Source organism: Mus musculus, chromosome 11, assembly GCF_000001635.26.
Source record: "Mus musculus strain C57BL/6J chromosome 11, GRCm38.p6 C57BL/6J".
In the NCBI taxonomy this organism is placed as follows: domain Eukaryota; kingdom Metazoa; phylum Chordata; class Mammalia; order Rodentia; family Muridae; genus Mus; species Mus musculus.
This window is the reverse complement of record NC_000077.6, coordinates 20,532,256-20,550,812: the sequence shown is the minus strand read 5'-3', so window position 1 is coordinate 20,550,812 and position 18,557 is coordinate 20,532,256. Positions and strand designations below refer to the sequence as shown.

General features: G+C 44.4%; 1 protein-coding gene across 2 annotated transcripts in view; it reads right to left on the bottom strand.

Annotated features, from left to right (window-relative positions):
• The window catches only part of Sertad2 (SERTA domain containing 2), a 109,858-nt gene extending 102,211 nt beyond the window's left edge, over positions 1-7,647 (bottom strand). For both annotated transcript variants that reach the window (NM_001362867.1, NM_021372.3), the window contains exon 1: positions 7,053-7,647. The gene's annotated coding sequence lies outside the window, so the exon portion shown is untranslated. The remainder of the gene's footprint in view (positions 1-7,052) is intronic.
• Positions 7,648-18,557: the final 10,910 nt, after the last annotated feature.

Genomic DNA, 18,557 nt, shown 5'->3' with positions numbered 1-18,557 from the left:
CATTCAGAAATAGTAAGAAAATTGAAAACAACTTTTCAACAAAGACTTGTGGGAAACCATACTTAAAAGGTGGGATATTTTGATTATTTGATATATTAAAAGTAAGCATTCAGTGTTAAAGGCTTACTCACACTATCACACAAATCATCCTAAAAAAATTCAAAAGCAGGGAATGAATCAAGCTGCTGTTTCAGTTCAGTGGCGACTGAACAAACAGGTAAGTCGTTGGGTGTTTTGTTTTGTTTTTTAAGTTGATTCCTGGGAGCAGGCTGGAGAGACGGCTCAACAGTTCAGAACAAATAAGTTCCCAGTACCGTGTCAATCAGTTCCTAACCACCTGAACTCCAGCTCCAGGCTTCTAGCCTCCGTGCACACACCTAAAGTAACACACATGGTAATTAAAAATAAATCCTAAAACAAAAAGAGTTGCTTCTTTTGTGGGGGGTGGGGGCTGTAGTTCAGTGGCAGCGCCTGTGTTGAGCATGCGCAGAGTACATAGTTCAGTCCCAGCAGTCAGAAAAGCATTTATGCATAAAAAAACTCACACTCGAGAGATCAGTACTCTCTATCTTCAAAACTGATTAGACATTTCTGTGTAGGATTCATTTGTTTAAATAGGTCCTATTATGAGGCCACCAACATTTCAGGTTCGCATTGAAAGTTGAACATTATCATAAGGCTGCCATAATTGCTAATAATTAAAGAAAGAGTAAGGCTGAATTCTAACAAATTTATATAACAGGCAAACTCTGAGCCTATTTTTTGGGACAGACTCTCTTGAGGCCCAGACCGACCTTGAACACACCAGGTAACTGAACTTTTCATCCTCCTCCCTCCCCTTGCCAAGGCTAGGTCTGAAGACACATGCCACCACACCTAGCCACCTTCTAATGTATTTATTTTATTTGTTTCTTTGTTTGACCTGTGTAGCCCTGGCTGTCCTAGAACTCTCTCTGTAGACCAGCCTGGCCTCAAACTCAGAGATCCACCTGCCTCTGGCCCCCAAGTGCCGGGTTTTACCTTCTAATTTTTAAAGGTTCTTAAATCCTATAGTCCTGCAATCCTAAGGTGGCAGGAGGATCAAGAGTTCAAGGCCAAACTGGATCACATGAGACACAGTCTTAAAGCAAAACACAAAGAAAACCAACAACAAAGACAATGGTGAAGGCTCACTGTTCATTTTTAGAGGCCATGAAGGGTGATCTTTAAAGTATAGCCTTTCAGTACACACCCTTGTCCATCTCCCTAAATAAAAGGAAGTAAATGGGATAAAGCCAATCCTTCAAGCCACGCTACTCTGAGTGAGTATATTCTACTGCATTCAGACACTACAACATGAATGACTACAAAAGAGGGTCCCAAAGCCAAGCTCCCTTTAAAAGGAAATAATGCATGAATTTTTCTTTGACTTTCTTTTTAAGTTTTTCTCTGCTTTTGTTTGTTTTGACAAGAAATCTTAAGCCTGGCTCTGTGTATGTGTGTTTGTGTGTATATAATTTATTTTTACTATATGTTTATTAATGTTTTTGCCTGAACGTATGTTTGTGTGAGAGTGTCAGATGCCCTGGAACCAGAGTTATAGACGGGAATGAGCTGCCATGTGAGTGTTGAGAACTGAACCTCAGCTACTCTGGAAGAGCAGTCAGTCCTCTTAACTGCTGAGCCATGTCTCCCCACCAAGCCTGGGTCTACTGTTACAGTTTGTTTGTTTGTTTGTTTTTCTTTTTTGGGTAAGGAGTGATATTAGGGATTGAATGGGGCTCAATACTTTTTTTTAAGATTTATTTTTTTATTTTATGTGACTGTTTTGCCTGCACATTTACCTGTGTGCTTGCATGAACAAAGGCAATTAGACGACGACTACGGATCCCTGAGAATTGAAGATATGGATGGTTGTGAGCCATCTTGTCAGTGCCAGGAATTGAACTCAGGTCCTGTAGAAGAGCAACTAGTGTTCTTAATCACTGAGCCATCTCTCCAACCCTTAAAAACATATTTTAAAGCCAGGCAGGATACCACACACCTTTAATCTCAGTACTTGAGAGGCAGAGACAGATGAATCTCTGAGTTTGATGCCAGCATGGTCTTCAGAAAGAAACCCCATCTCAAAAAGAAACAAAACATAACAAAACGATATTTCAAAGTCAGACACAGTGGCCCATGCTTGTAACCAGAGCATTTTAAAGGATAAAACAAGAAGAACTGCCATTAGCTCAAGATAGGTGTGGTCCACAGTGTAAGTACCAGGCCACCCAAGGCTACACAAAGAAGTAAAAGAAAAACTACACAAACAGCAAGACGTGGCCACTTGGCCATGATCCACACTCAGAAGGCCAAAGCAGGAGGCCACAGGTTTCAGCGCTGCCTGGCCCATGAGAACTGGTTCTGTCTATAAAGAAGGACATTTTCTAAAATTTGATTATTTTAGTCAATGAAAATGCTATATGGCCAACAAAACCACGTAGCATCATTTGATCAAACAAGGGATCGTATACACGGACTTAGCTGGTTACAGGAGCTACCTCGTGAGCTTAGACCTCAAGAAGGCTTTACGTTATAAAACTCAGCCACACTCCTGATTTTGTAAATGAAGATGCTTCTTTTAATTCATGCATTTTATAACTTCAGAGGGCTCAGTAACCAAGCTACATTGTACTGACAAGTAAAATAACCAGTTTCCGTAAACGATGCAGGCAGTGGCCCGTACAGTGTGTTTGTTTAAAAGTAACAGGGTTCCCAATTGTGTAACGTCTATGAAAATGTGGGAAAGTCTGAAAATCATCTCATTTACTGATTCCACATACCTACCACATACCTGCTGTAGCTACTTCAGCAGCAAATTATTATTACGACTGTTCAAGAGAAAGAGTTTTATTCCTGAATGGAAACAGAAGCAAAGCTTCAGTCCTTGAGGAAGTGGCACCATGGAAGACTCACACATTCTCTTTATTAATTCTGAAGCAGAGAATTATATCCGATTACCATTTGACACATTCAAGATCTAATTTGTACGGTTCACATTAATGAAGAATAGCATTCAACTTAGTGACAGAAAGCTTACAAGTTAGAAAAGGCTATGATTAAGACCTGGACATGTCAGGTAACAGAGGAAGATATCAGATGTGCCTTTTCAGAGTACTTTAGTATAGTCTTCAAAATAAAAACCACTAATAGAAAATAAATTATAAATTTTACTTACTCTCTAAGCACCAAAATAAAGTTAAAAAAAAAAAAAAACCCACCTACCCCCAAGTGCTGGGATTAAAGGTGTGAGCCACTATAGGACAAATAAAATGAAAATTCAGTTCAAAAGTAACAGCAGTCTCTACAGTATCAGACTTAACTGTACATTCAGCTATTTATAAACAACTTGAAAACCCTGTTTAATCACTTGCACATGGTTATTCGCTCCTTTCTATGCCATGTGCTCTGCTAGGCACCAGGCGATGGACTCAGGAATGAAACGCTACTGTTACAAAGCCTTCTGTTTAGCCAGGAGAAAGCCACCAGAGGCAACAATCATGCCATTTTTATAACAATTTTGTAATTGAGGCAGGCACGTGATACTGTGCAAATTTAAATGAAAGAAAGCCAAAAATGGTGCCTCACACTTGAAATCCTAGCACTCAGGAGGCTAAGCATGTTTGACACTAACTAGCCTGGACCAGAGTGAGAGTTTATCTCAAAAAGAAACAAAAGTGACAGAGTGTAGACAACTCAACTCATCCAATGAAGCAAAGCCATTTTTCAAAAACAATGTCGCACTATATAGTCCCTCTAGCCCTTAAATTCTGATCATTTGGCCTCAGCTTCCTGAGTACCAAGGTTACAGGTATATACAGTATGTCTTGCCCAATAACTGAGTTTCCTTCCTTTGTGTGTGTGTGTGCATATTCCTGTGTGCAGGTGAGCATGAACATGTGTGTGCATATATGCAGAAATCAGAGACAACCTCAAGTATCATTGCTTAGGCACTATCTACTTTGTTTTTGAGACAATGCCTCCCACTGGGCTGGAACTTGCCAAGTAGGCTAAGCTGGCTGGCCAGAGAACAGCAGCCTGTTGCTGCTTCTGCAGTACTATGACTGCACGTGTACTCACCAGAACCAGCTTTTTAATGAGAGCTCTGGAGCTGGAGAGATGGCTCAGCAGTTAAGAGCACCGACTGCTCTTCCAGAGGTCCTGAGTTCAATTCCCAGCAACCACATGGTGGCTCATAACCATCTGTAATGGGATCCAATGCCTTCTTCCAGTGTGTCTGAAGACAGCTACAATATACTCGTATACATAAAATAAGGAAATATTAATGTGGGGTCTGGGGATCAAATTCAGGTCCTCATGCTTATAAGTGATTTAACAACTGAGCTATATGTAGCCTTTTTGAAGAGATTTTGAGAAAAAGGCTTATTATGAAGTCCTGGCTGCCATAGAACCTTATATGTAGACCAAGATGGCCTTAAACTTGCAGGAATCCTCCTGTTTCTACCTCTGGATTACTGGTGGCTTACAGGTGTGTGCCACCATATCTGGCTTCTAATAATAGAATTTCTTTAAAGCTTTATATAAACTCTATTTCAAACATCAGGAATATTTATAAAAGTCTTCTTTTATTAACAGCAATGATTATTACCTTCATTAAAAAATATACTACTGAGGCTAAGAATACAGCTCAGTGGTGGAGTACTTACTTTTACATAGGCAAGGTCCTAGATTTGATTTCCTAGTGCAATAAGGAAAACAAAACAAACACACTTCTTTTAAAAAGTCACCTGTATACAAGAAACAAAAAACGAGCTAAACTCGGGAAGATATCCCAAACACTTCAGAACCTCTGCACATATGAGCTTATCTGCTCTCATCATAACAACATGGAGTAGGTGCTGCTACTGTCCTCCTTTTCTAGATGAAATAACTAACGGTAACTTGGTCAAGGACACACAAATGGCAAAAGAAAATACTAAGACTTGAACCTACAGAACCTGATTTGAAAACTCTCTCTTTGCATTTTGTTTTGAGTTTAGTTTGGTTGGTTGGTTGGTTGGTTGGTTTTTGAGCCTCCCTGGCAGACGGGCACCTGATGGGCACTAGCAGCCTGATTCTGGAGGGAGCTGTACTCCTTGTCCTGTGTGTACGGCAAGTGGATGTTTATTAGTATTCCTGTATCTTTGCACGTGCATGTGCACGTACACAGAGAGGTTAGAGGTTGGCATCAAGTATCTGCTGCATTCTTTCTCCATCTTTTATTGAGATAGGGTCTCTTGCTTGAATCCAGTGCTTGCCAATTTGGCTAGTCTAACTAGCTAGTTTGCCCCAACAGTCCTTGTCTCCACTGCCTCACCCCCACCCCACCCCACCGTGCTGACATTACAGGAAGGCTGCCACATTTTTGTGGGTACTGAGAATCTGAGTTCAGAAAATGGACAACCAACTGAGCAATCTCTTCAGCCCCTGTGACTTCACTCTGAAAGTCTATGCAGATACCTGTCTTCCAGCAGTGATGGCGAGCATTCTATTCATCTTTGGGGGAGGGGAGGTCTTTTAAAGAGGAGCCTTTCTGGAGAAACAACTGGAGAAAACCACTACGGTCCAGATTATTTTAAACTTGTCCAAGGTCACAGAGCCAGTGAGGGAAAGATACTGGCAAAATTCAAATTCAGACAGCAGGATGCCCTGTGCTCTGAGGCTTCAGCCTCATGAAAAAAGTCACATGCAAATTTATTAAACAACTCAAAAAGGCTCTGTGTAGGTCTTCCTGAAATATACTGAAAGGTCTTGAAGCTGGTGACAAGTGCTTCTTTAAAGCAACATTTACATATAAGTCACTTTTAAACTTCACCACTTTGGACTGATCATAACCACATTTCTGCTCTTTAAAAAGAAATCTTTCTGTAGCAACTTGGCAGATTTCAGTACAGGAACAGTCTATTCTTTAAAATTAAATTTAGTAACAACTTATTCTGGTTAGTCTGAAAGAGAAGTAGAAAATGAACTACTAAGAGGTCTTTGCTGTACTTTAATATTTCAAAATATGTTTGGTTTGGCCTAATTTAAATCTTGTGGACAACTACTGCAGAACTCCATTTCAAGAGGGTAATAGCGACTTAAAACTAATGAATTCTAAACAGCAACCCTGGAAGCCAACTCGGAGTAACCATTTCTTATCATTCTTTCACCTCAAAATAAATACTAAAGATCCATACAGCAAGACTCTCGTGACACAGGTAGTGGTGGGTATTCGTAGTCCGGAGGCATTTAAGATGGAGAAACCAAATTAAAAACTGAAGAAATTCTGTAGAATAATGTTGCTTAAAGAGTAGTCAAGAACACAAAATTTGTATACCCAAAGAAACAACCTCTAAGCTGTTCTGTGCATAAAGACGAAGACAGAATTCTGCGTTGCAATGCCTCCCTAGAGCAAGAGAAAACCGAAGTGGACATACCATGCTGGAGTCCCTTCTCACCTGCTCTCTTCCAACAGGTTTAGACTTCAGAACCTTTAATACTGAATTCACATTTTTTTTCACAAGAAAACCTATAAAATTGCTTCAAAATAAAAACTAAGCCATTAGGCAACCAGTATTCTCCTCTATCACCATGCACTCAAATTACAAACACCTTTTGCTTTGCCTTTATTGAATGAAAGTTAACTTCGATTTAGAGGAAAATGTGCCCCCATTAGGCATTTTTACACTTTCTGCGGGGCACTCAGTCTATCAGATCACATCGCAGACTATTACTGCTCACTTAGGCATTCAAAAGACAGAGAGCATGCCAGCACCAATTATTTCACAGGCGGCATAATGCCCCGCTGGTGGAAGTCTGGCAATACCTACATGTACAGCAAGACAGGAGAAGGAGGGTGTCAAGGGCGGGGAGGGGGGGTGGAGAGGGGGAGCGAGAGAGGGAAGGAGGGAGTCACCTCCTCATCCACGCCGACCGGGAACCTCCAGCCACAACCTGATCCCTGCCCTGCCCAAAAGTGGCCCGGCCACCACATTTTTTTTTATTTATTTTTTCAGACCACCCCACCCCAAACCCCACTCGGTACTCACCTTCCGCGAAGAAGTGGGCGCCGGGTCCAGCCCCCGGGCGGGTCGTACGGCCGCGGGGAGAGGACGTCGGTCGGCGCGTCCCTAGGTGTGGGACGGGGATCCCGACGAGTGAGAGCGCGGAGGAGCGGGAGGAGGAGCGGGGTGGGGGCTCCCGCTCCTACGGAGCCCGCTGGTCCTCCACCGCTGCCCCGCGGAGGAAAGCCGACCGAGGGATGGACTGACTGTCGGGGAAACGGCGGGGATGGGCGAGACAGGCTAAAGGGGCGATACCGCACACGGACTGGACGGGAGACGGCAAGAAGCGGCTCGGGGTCTAGCCCATGCCGTGGCGGCCTGGGGGCAGAGGCTAGCTGAAGGGAAGTTGCCGAGGCTGGCGAGATGCGGGAAGAGGGCGCACCGGGAGGAATACAGCCAGCCAGCCATGGATAGCGGGGCGCCGAGAGCAGGGGCGGCCGGCGGCGGGGAGCACCGCCCGCTCGGCTCGCTCAAGACATTTAATTGGATTGATAGGTTGTGCAGTGACTCACAGACTTTAAAGAGTCCTAGGGCAGTCCCCGCCCAGCTGGACCGGGAAGGAGCGGCGAGGCGGGCGGGGTAGGGGGCTGGGGAGAGCCGCGAGGGAGGCGGCGGGCGGGGCGGGAGCGCAGCGAGGCTGCCCAGTGGCAGGGCGTACCGCCGTGACGGGCGTGATCATAGACCAATGGCAGTGAGGCTCGCTAGGTGGCTGGCTTCGCCCCTGGCCCAATGAGTCTTCTAAGGACACTGTAGAGCACCGGGCGGGGGAAGTGATGGGGGTGGGGAGAGGTGGGTGGACGTTGAGCAGGAGGAGGAGAAAAGGAGCCGCGGGAGACCCGCGGAGTCACTCTGCCCTCCTCGTTCTAGAAGTGCGCTTTCCGCCAATCCGAGCGCCACCTGGGGGTGATGGACGCCGGCCTGTGGCCAATGAGGAGGAGAGGCTGGCGGTGAGGAGCGGGCGGGCCCGCGCTCTGGCTCCCTCCTCCCGCGCGGTCCTCCAGCCCGCCCGGCCCGAGTCAGTCACGCAAGTAACCGTGTGAGAGCCGGGCCGCGCGGGGCGGGGCGGGGCGGGGCGGGGCGGGGCGGGGCGGGGCGGGGCGGGGCACCGCAGCTGGCGGCGTAACCCTGGACCGGCTGGAGGGGCGCGCGGGCGGGCCCCTTGCGAAACCTGCCAGTGGACCTGCCGGCCAAGCCCACTCTCAGGGCGGACCGATTCGGAGTGGATACGATCCAAACTTGATCCGCGTCCATAGTGTCCACTGCTAAAACAGCCCCTGTGGGCACGTGCTCTGGGATTTCAGGAGCCAAAGACGCAAGGCGTGGCAATCACTTTGGCCCAGGATTTGCCCGTTTTGTGGGGGAAGTCGCCTAGGGTGTAGACAGGTTGAAACAGCTCCTCAGAACACATGTTCTTTTATTGGGTTTCTGGAAAAGGCACTTCTTAAACTGGTGTGAACGACTCTGTTCGGGCTTTGCAGTACGCGTGTATCTTAGCTTTCTCCAAACGTCCCTCTGCACTCTCCCACTCCCTCACCTTGAACCCTAAGGCAGTGCCAGAGTGCACCTACTCAGTACTCATTCCCAGGAGCTATGGCGTGCCTCGATATTTTGGCTGTTGTCCAGTAATCACTTCACAGACTTTAACCCATTGTTATGCATTAGGATTTGAAAGAAATCCCCCCCAAAAAGCAAACACGCTGGCAAAACCCATCTTCTTACCTACAAAATGCATTGTTCGTTTCTGGTGTTGTTAAGACAGAGTCTCGATACTTGATCCTGGCTGTCCTAGTGTTTGCTGTGTAGCGCAGGCTGGCCCTTAAACCTGTTTCATCCCTACTGCCTTGACTTCTTGGCTTCCTGGATTCAGAGGTGTTTTCCTGGGGCTTAAAACAGTTGCATTCATATTCAAATATACTGGAATACCCAACACCCACTTTTGAAATAAGTCAAGTACTGGTGAGACAATGTTGCTTTAGGGTCTTGAAGTGGGTGAGACTCCCCCACCTCCACCCTCATCCCGAGATAACCGAAATCCACAGTGCTCTAAAAATGGGAAAAAGATAAAAATGAAGACAAATGTTTACTCTGGTCACATTGGGGCTTTCCTTAACTGTGCTCACCTTAGGACCCAGACCTTTCTGGAGCTTAATTGTGACACAGCTTGACTCCGTGATTACCTTCTGGTCCAGAATCTACTAATGAAAATGAACTATGCCAGCAACTTCTTGCAACACACATCTCATTTATGCATTTTCTCTTCGTGTGTTGAAACTACACTGGAGCTATACAGGGCAGGGGACCTAGTGTTCTCACTGTCAGCCTAGTGATTCGTACAAGGTGAACAATGTTAGCTGGATCCCTCACTGTGGCAAAAACAAACAAAACACTCCACTACTCCTAATCTGGGTTACTGTACTACATTTTATTTTATGCAGATGAGTGTTTGCTTGTATTTATTATTTATGTGTACTATGTTAGTGCCTGGTGCCCATAAAGGCCAAAAGAAGGCATTGGATCCCCTGGAGTCAAAGAAAGCTGCTCTCACAGCTGTGTGTGTGCTGGGAACCAAACCTGGGTCCTCTGCAAGGGCAGCAAAGTGCTCTTAACTTCAGAGCCATCTCTCCAGAAGCTAGATATATATATATATATATATATATATATATATATATATATATATATATATATATATATATATTCTTCTATGAGGTCATTTTATAGATAGGTAAATGTAGTGAATTATTGTATATACCATAATGGTACTAAGAACAGATTTTGACTCTGAAAGATCTCCAAATAAGGGTTAGCAATCTCGTGGTGGAAGAGCTATGGCTTGCCTCCAATCCTTACCATGTGTCACTTTAGAATTCTGTGCCCTCCTTATTCCAATATTTCTTAAAGTGTGGAAGGCCTGCTAGATTCCTGGGTCTCCCCTCAGGTCTATCGGTTATTTGCTGCTTAAGCAATAGTTCAGGTGATTTGAGTATTGACACACTAACCACTTCATTAGACACCTCTCTTTCTTCCTGTCCTTATTCTTTTTTCCTCTCACATCTATTTCTCTCCTGGCTTCTACTTTATGATCGTTTTGTGATCACTTGCGTATTTGCTGTGCATAAGTCTGAGTAGAAAGTGCTGTGTGCTGCTGTTCTTGGGGAGACAGAAACAAATGTCTGATTACCCAGGGCAAAGCTAAGTATCACAAAGGGCCAACTTACTGAATCAATGAATTTCCTGGGGTTACTTACAGAACATGGACTACTCATTTGCAGTCATGCCACAGAAAGTCCACCCCAATATGGGTGACAACTCACCAAAGCTGAAATACTGGAGCTTTTCCCATGGTTTGCTTGCAGCTCCTTAAATGAAAGAGTCTCTCTCTTCCCCAGACTTTACTGCTTTCATAACCTTGGGGAGGGAGAAGTCTTGTGAATCTGGTGTGTTTCAGGGATTTCTGAGATTTATGAGTTGTTTACTTCCTGTCTTGTTTTTTTTTTTGAGACAGGATTTCTCTGTGTACCCCTGGCTGTCCTGAAACTCACTCTGTAGACCAGGCTGACTTCGAACTCAGAGATCTACTTGCCTCTCAGAATGCATGTGCCATCGCTGCCTGGCTGTTTACTTCCTGTCTTAATAAGCCTCCCTTTAGAACTCCTGGAACTATTAACTTTGTAGAGGTCCCACCTGGCAGTGGAAGGTGTTCGCCACAACACTGCTTATAGAAGCATAGTTAGGGCAAACTTACTGATGCTATTGAGATTCATCTCTAGTTCAAATGAGTTAGCAGGTTTTTATCTCACACACACACACACACACACACACACACACACACACACACACACACACACACACACACACGCCTGAGGGGAGAAGCAGGAATCTAGCAGGCCTTCCACACTTTAAGAAATATTGGAATAAGGAGGGCACAGAATTCTAAAGTGACACATGGTAAAGATTAGAGGCAAGTGTGTGTGTGTGTGTGTGTGTGTGTGTGTGTGTAATGTGTAGTGTGTATGTCTATATCCACCACAGTTTCTGCTGCCATGGACCACCCCTCCATCTCCCAGTGCTCCCTTTGTTAACTTTAAAGACTGAGTGCAGCTAAGCGGCTCCTCTAAGATGGCCTCTTCTGCCCACTCCTGTTTTCAAGTTAGAAACAGTCAAGCAATCCAGGATTTTAAAAAGCTTTATTTCAAGACTAGCCCAAATATGTTTACTTACATGCATGTGTGCACCTCGTAGAAAGCCGCTGGTGCTGATCATGACCACAGTGAGAAGCAACTGATGCAATTGCAATATCCATCATGAGTCAGGAAGCAAGCAGTAGACACGAGGCCTCTTCAAAGTTGGATGGAAGGGGAGAGAAGTAGCTGTGGGAGTCAGGTTAGACAGCAGGTGCTGCTCCCTTTTGATATCAGGACTGACGGACAAGAGAAAGCATCACCAAGGGCTTTGGGGATAGATTCCGGGTGCTGCTTAGCAAAGGCAGGGTGGCGACAAAAGTGTTGCTTAAACTCTCCCCGTGCGCTGTCAGGTTAGGACTGTCTCCTCCACAGGCAAGTTGAAAACAGTCATTTCCCACAAAGGTACACCCCAAATAACCCCTGCTGGCTGTGGATCCTGCTGCTTTAAAAGCTTGCCTCTGCTGAATCCATCCTTAATGGCTTATTACTGGCATACTGAACTCTGACCTTAAGTAATGCTTACAGCTTCGTGGCCCTCAGAAAGTCCTATGTATGCGCAGGCCTAAGCCTAAACTGGGAGTTTGTCAGGAAGGTACATGGTGTGATTGAGCCCAGCTGCCTGTACCCCTTTTCTGGTGGACTGAGAAATTTCAGGCAACCTTACCTGCAGGTTCCCCAAATCTGAAGGCTGGGGTGTTGTAGAGATGAAGGTTTTCAAAAGCAAATTTCTCAGGATTCCCTCTTACAGTCTGCACTGCTCATCACCACTTTCCAACACTGGGACCCTCGCAGTTATAAACATTACCTAGCAGGACCACAGTCTGCTTTCTGCGGTTCCAGGAGCTTATAATGTAGCATTCTATGTCTGCTTAGTCATTACCTAATCTGCTTAGTCACTACCTAATCTGCTTAGTCATTACCTAATCTGCACATGGACCAGAGGATGATTTCTCCATTTCCCTGAGCCCGACCTGAGGAAGGCTTTGGCATTCCCATGGGTCTGAAGCATCCAGGTCCTTGATTTAGCTGTGCTCATATTAATGACAGACATCCACTCAGAACTTCATCTGCTCCCCACCTCTGGGAGATGTGAAAATAAAGTCAGGCTAGGACTTGAACCAACTGTGTAGACTTCCCTTAATCTGTTGCAAATTGGGGGGTGGAGGGGAAGGGGAATCACAAAGAAAAAAAATTACCTATAACTATTTTCTAGAAATAGCTATTAAATATTTGGCCTATGTGTGGTTTTAAAAATATTTAAATTAAATATATCATAAATATATTTTATTCTACTGAATATGACTTTAAAAAAAAAAAGTTGTTTTGTTCCTGAGATAGAATCCTATAGCCCAGGCTGGCCTCTAACTCACTCAAGTAGCTGAGAACACACCCACCCATCTTACTCAGCTTCCAGAAAGTGATTCTTAGCTCCCCTTTGCTTTTGGTTCTTGGGATGGAAACCATGACCATGCTAGCCAAATACTCTCCCGCTAAGCTACATCATTGGCTCTGGAATTTGGTTTGTTGCTGTTGATATTGTTTGGTTTTTGCTTTTGGTTTTTGTTCGCTTGTTTGTTTCTGAGACAGGGATTCTCTGTGTAGCCCTAGCTATGTGTAGCCTTGGCTATACTGGAACTCCATCTGTAGACCAGGCTGACCTTGAAGTCAGAGATCTTCCTGCCTCTGCCCCAGGAGTTTTAAAGGCTTGTGCCATCACTAGCAGCTTTTGACCTCAGTTTTCTAAGATGACTATTTAGCAGGGGTGTGAACAAACAATTCTGAGGAGAAAAATCTGCCAGCAGAGGACTTCTCAGGAGAGAAATATAGGAATCCAAAAAGTAGCTGGCTGGAGGTCTGTGCTGGGAAGACAAAGTAGTGAGTTGGTCAGGGTTATCTCAAAAGAGAGAACATTAAATGAAAAAAAAAAAAAGCAGAATTCTACTTGCAGGTTAAGCACATGCAAGACTGGACAACATATTTTTCAGAAAGCATTCAAACAATCAAATCAGGTGTCTTCCCTACCTACTATGGAAGACTTACCTGGGGGGATCACAAGTTCAAGGCCAGCCTAAGCAGCATAGCGAAACACTGTAAAAACTACCATTAAAAAGGGAGAGGGCAGGTGGTTGCGTGGCTCAGTACCAAGCCTGACAACTTGAGTGTGATCCCTAGGACCCACTTGGGAGACGAAAACCAACTGCTTGCTACAAGTTTCCTGTAACCTCCACATGCATGCCATGTTGCATGCAAGCCTTTGCCTGTACACATATACACAAAAACAAGTAAATAGATAGATGGATGGGTAGGTAGATAGATAGATAGATAGATAGATAGATAGATAGACAGACAGACAGACAGACAGGTAGATAAAGTTTTTGTTTTTAAGTAATCAGGGAGCGGGGAGGAGGATAGTTCAGTTACTAAGGTGCTGGCTGCTAAAGTGCTTACCTTGCAAGCTCAGGTACCTGAAATTGACCCCCAGTTAAAAACAAAAAACAAAGAAAAAAGAAAACAAAGTAGGCAGAGTGGCACTGACTTATCAAACCCAGTGCCGCTGAGCTAGGCAGAGGTAGATCCCTAGGGATTGCTGGCCAGCCAGCTTAGCCTACATGGTGAGTTCTAGGCTGTGAGATGCCCTATCTCAAAAAGAAAAGAACAGGAAGGGGCTCCTTAGCTGAGGCTGACCCCTGGCCTCTCATGCATGTGCACATGGGTGAATGTGCATGTACATGCAAAAGAGACAGACAAGTAAGAGCAAAAATGAAAAGAAGCAAGTGATAGAGGCTTTATCTGCAAGGAAGAAGCCTGGATTCCATCCCCATTTAAAAAAGAATAAAACAATAAAAAAAATCAGGAAAATAAACTTCTGGACATAAAACCAAAAGAGGCATTTTAAAAATGGTTATTACAGGGATTTCTTGGGGCTGGTAGTGCTCTATTTATTAAAATGGGTGGTAGACACATGGGTATCATGTTACAATGTTAAAATACATACCTTGCCTTTATATACTCCTTGTTATGCACAATGAGACATAGGCTTATATATGTTAGGACAGTTGTGAAATAAGGCTTCTTCAACCCCTGTATCCTGAGGTTTTGCAGATAGGCTATAATAGTGGTTCTTCCTCAGAAAACGCTCAAATTCACCATTCACAAAACTTAACCTCGTTGCTCTTAAGCAGTTGGCGAGAGTACATCTAACCTTAACATGGTTTCTCTGAGACAGGCAGCATCGCAGGAGCCACTGACTGTGCAGACACAGAAACAGGAGAGGGTAGCAGGGCTAGCCGTGCACTATAGAGCTAGAGAAAGTAGCTGGCAGGGGTAATAGTCAAAGGAGCCCAGCCTGCTTTTCTAGCTCCTGGGGCCATTTCCTCCAGGCCAGGATGCTGAAGAAGAAAAGCAGAGCCAAGTATCTCCTGGGTCTCAAGTTGTTTAAGTTATGGGGTGAGACTGCCCACTGCCATTTCTGCTTTCCCCAAACCACAAGATCTAAGTGCATTGGTCTTTGGGAAAATGGATACAGAAGGAGGTAGCTTTAACCAATGACTCAAACAACTTAAGACCAAAGAGACTGTTTTAAACCTCTACAGGTTCCAATAATAATTTTGAACTGGGTTTTTTTTTTCTGCAGTCTCTGGGAAAATGCTATATGCAAATTACTCATATACAAGTGGACCCAAAACATTTGTTTGTCCACAGATATGTATCAACCTCTTTAAACTTGACTAATCATCCATTCTTTTAAGTGTGCAGCAATGTAAAATGGATGAGCTAAAAGTCTCAATTAGTTATTTTATAATGGATGTCAGTCTGTCGTTATCCCATCCACAACACACCATGGTATAAAGAGGGGACATGCACACAGCTCTGTCTTTCAACTGTGCTCATGACACAGTTCTAGCAACCTCTCCGCATAGCGCTTCTACGGAGGTTCAGGGTGGGGCAGCTAGGTAAAGAACACTGAGGAGGGGACTGTGGCTCTCTGTGGTTTCACAATAAACTTATCCAAAATGGCAGCTCAGAATGCACACACTGCATATCTGCAGTGTGTTCCGAGGGCTTCACAGTCTAGAAAAAGACCAATCCAAAGATTTGCCTCTAAAGATTAACACGTTTATAAGCTAAAGAGAGGACCTAGCATACTTGGGTAGATTTGGAAAGAAAGTATAAAGTACTTTTAGCTTAAATTTCAACAGATGCTTGTGAAACATTTCAGAAATAGAAAAGGACAGATAATAGAAAGTAAGTTTCTCTCCCAACCCCATTCCCTTCCTCTCAGTTTCCTACCAGGAGGCAAACCCTTCAGCTAGCTTCATGTACATGAAGTATATTGAAGTTAACATATACATGAGTGTTTATCTTTCCAATGTAAATAATAGTACTGCATATTGTTTTTGTTCTTTGTGAATATGTAAGATGGGGTTTCTTCATACACTCCAAGGTAGCCTTAAACTCTTCATTAAAAAACAGGGCTGGAGAGATGGCTCAGCGGTTAAGAGTACTGAGTGCTCTTCCGAAGGTCCTCAGTTCAAATCCCAGCAACCACATGGTGGCTCACAACCATCCAGAATAAGATCTGATGCCCTCTTTTGGAGTGTCTGAGGACAGCTACAGTGTACTTAGATATAATAAATCAATCTTTAGGTCGGAGCCAGCGGGGGCGACCAGAGCGAGCAACCTTCATTCCCTGCAATCACATGGTGGCTCACAAGCATCAGTACAGCTATGTATATGTACTCATATACATAAAATAAATAAATCTTTTTTTAAAAAAAGAAAAAAAAACAAAAAACAAAATGACAACAACAAACAATGCTGGGGGTGGTGGTGGTGCTTTAGCCCCAGCATTTGTAAGAGCTGAGGCCAGCCTGGGCTACAGAGCAAATTACAGGATAGCCAAAGCTACACAGAGAAAACCTGTCTTAAAAAAAATCAAACCAACCAACCAAACACAAACATCCAACAAATCTCCTCTCTTTCTCTCTCTCTCTTTCTTTCTTTCTTTCTTTCTTTCTTTCTTTCTTTCTTTCTTTCTTTCTTTCTTCCTTTCTTTCTTTCTCTTTCTCTTTCTTTCTCTTTCTCTCTCTCTCTCCCTCCCTCTCTCTCTCTTTCTCTCTCTCCCTCTCTCCCTCTCTCTCTTTCTCTCTTTCTCTCCCCCCTTCTCCTTCTCTCCCTCTCTCTTCCTCTCTCTCTCTCTTTCCCCCCAGAGTTTAATGTGTTGACCAAGCTAGACTGGAATCACTGGGCTCTAGTGTTCCTCTTGCCTCTGCCTCTGGATTACCTGAAACCACAGATGTGTCTGCATCAAGCAGTTTTTGTACTTTTCTTACTGCTGTATTTTGGAGTCACTTCCATGTCAGTACTAAAGGAGTGGTTTTACTCTTCAGGCCTACAAAACAAATCCTAATTTGGATGTGCCGTGGTATAGAACATTTGTATTGCTTCTAGTCGGTTCCTAGGGTAAGCATTGCAACAGATATGATTTCACATGTGCTCTGCTTAGGAAATCTGTAGTGGAATTGCTGCTCCGTGAATATGTACTTTTTAAAAAACTTAATTTTTTTTTCATGTGTATGCGTTTGTGTGTGTGTGTGTGTGTGTGTGTGTGTGTGTGTGTTCACTGCATGCATGCCCAGTACCTGGGGAAACCAGAAGAGAGTATCAGGTTGAACTGGAGTTATAGATGGTTGTGGGCCGCCATGTAGGGTGCTGAAAACTGAACTAGGGTCCTCTGCAAGAGCAACCAGTGCTCTTAACTGTCCCTCCATATGCACATTCTAAAATGTGATAGATATTACCAGATTGTCCCTAACAAGGTCATGTCATTAAAAGGTTGTTTTATAATGCATGTAACAGTTGTTGTGGTGGTCTTTTTAAAGTCCTTAAATGGTACTGTCCACAGTGAAACTGCTCCATAGCTGCAAGACTTTCATAGCCTATGTGTTAGCAAGAACGGCTCATTGTACACTTTTCTGCTTGTGTTTTGAGGTCACAGATCTACCTTTGTACGGATTAAGCTGTGGTTTGCTAGGCTTTTTAAAAATAAATCCATAACTAGGTATGTTTATCCAGCCCTCTTTCTTAAATCTAAAGGGCCATCTACTCTGGAATTCCTGCTGTTGAGAAAGTGAAACTGAGTAGAAGCCAAGTCAATGGTCAGGCTTCCTCTTTAGATTGATGGGGGAAACAGCAGAATTATGAGAAATAAATTACAGCCTTAAAAATTCGGTCCCAGTTACTGCAAACTTCAATGTGACTAGGTAAGAATTAGTTATAACCACGTATAATTACATGAATAATGAACATATAAAAGTATAAAATCAGTATCTAAAAGCCACAATTAAAAATAAAAGTAAAATCTTTCCGTTTGTTTGAAATATATAACAGTGTCCCTTCTTCCAAATATATGTTACATTTAGAACTGTTAGATTTTAGCAGATTCAGAAAACCACCTAGAAACATCTTTCCCCAAAATTCAGCCAGTTTAGTGCTTGCTTGGCTTGATTAAATTCTTAGAGAATATTTCATGAACTTGCAAGAGACCGATCAAATTCACTAGAAATGTTTTGAACGTATGCAAAAATAAAGTCGCGAAAGTTTAAAGCTTTAGAAGATTAGGGATTCCCTGCGCCAGAGAAACCATTAGACCTGCAGCGTTTCTACTTGGAACTAGAAGAACGGGTAGCATAGGATTCCTAGCTGCTGAAGGTTGGAATCTTTGGTTCTTGATGAGAATTTTCATGCACGATGAGGAAGCCAAAAGGTTTGCGGTCGGAGGAGTGGCTATAAATAGAAGGTGATGTGTTCTAATGCCAGGAGGATGCGTCACAGGGTCCCTCCTGCAGCTCAAGAGCCCAGGGAAGTCACGGAGTAGCAAGCTCTGCTCCTCTCAAGCGGGCAAGGGGCTCCAGCTGAAGGGGGGGTGGTGGACAGGAGGGGTGCGGCTACAGGGGACGTGGGCAGGAGAGGTGAGAGCTTCAGGGGGCGCTGGCTATAGAGGACCTGGGCCGGGATTGGGGCGGGGGGTGGGGGGGAGCGGGCTGCAGAAGTCGTCGGTAGGAGGAGCGCGGGCTGCAGGGGTCGTGGGTAGGAGGGACGTGGGCTGCAGGGGGCGTAGTCAGAAGTAGGGCGGGCTACAGGGGGTGTGGGCAGAAGGGAGGGCGGGTTGCAGGGGGCGTGGGCAGGCGGGGCTCGAGCTGCAGAGCTAGAGTGTCTGAAAGGGCACAGCAAAAGGGGCACGGACCACGCACGCAGAGCCTCTTCAGACTCACAAGCGAAGCACAGGCAGCCCCCACGCGATCCTACT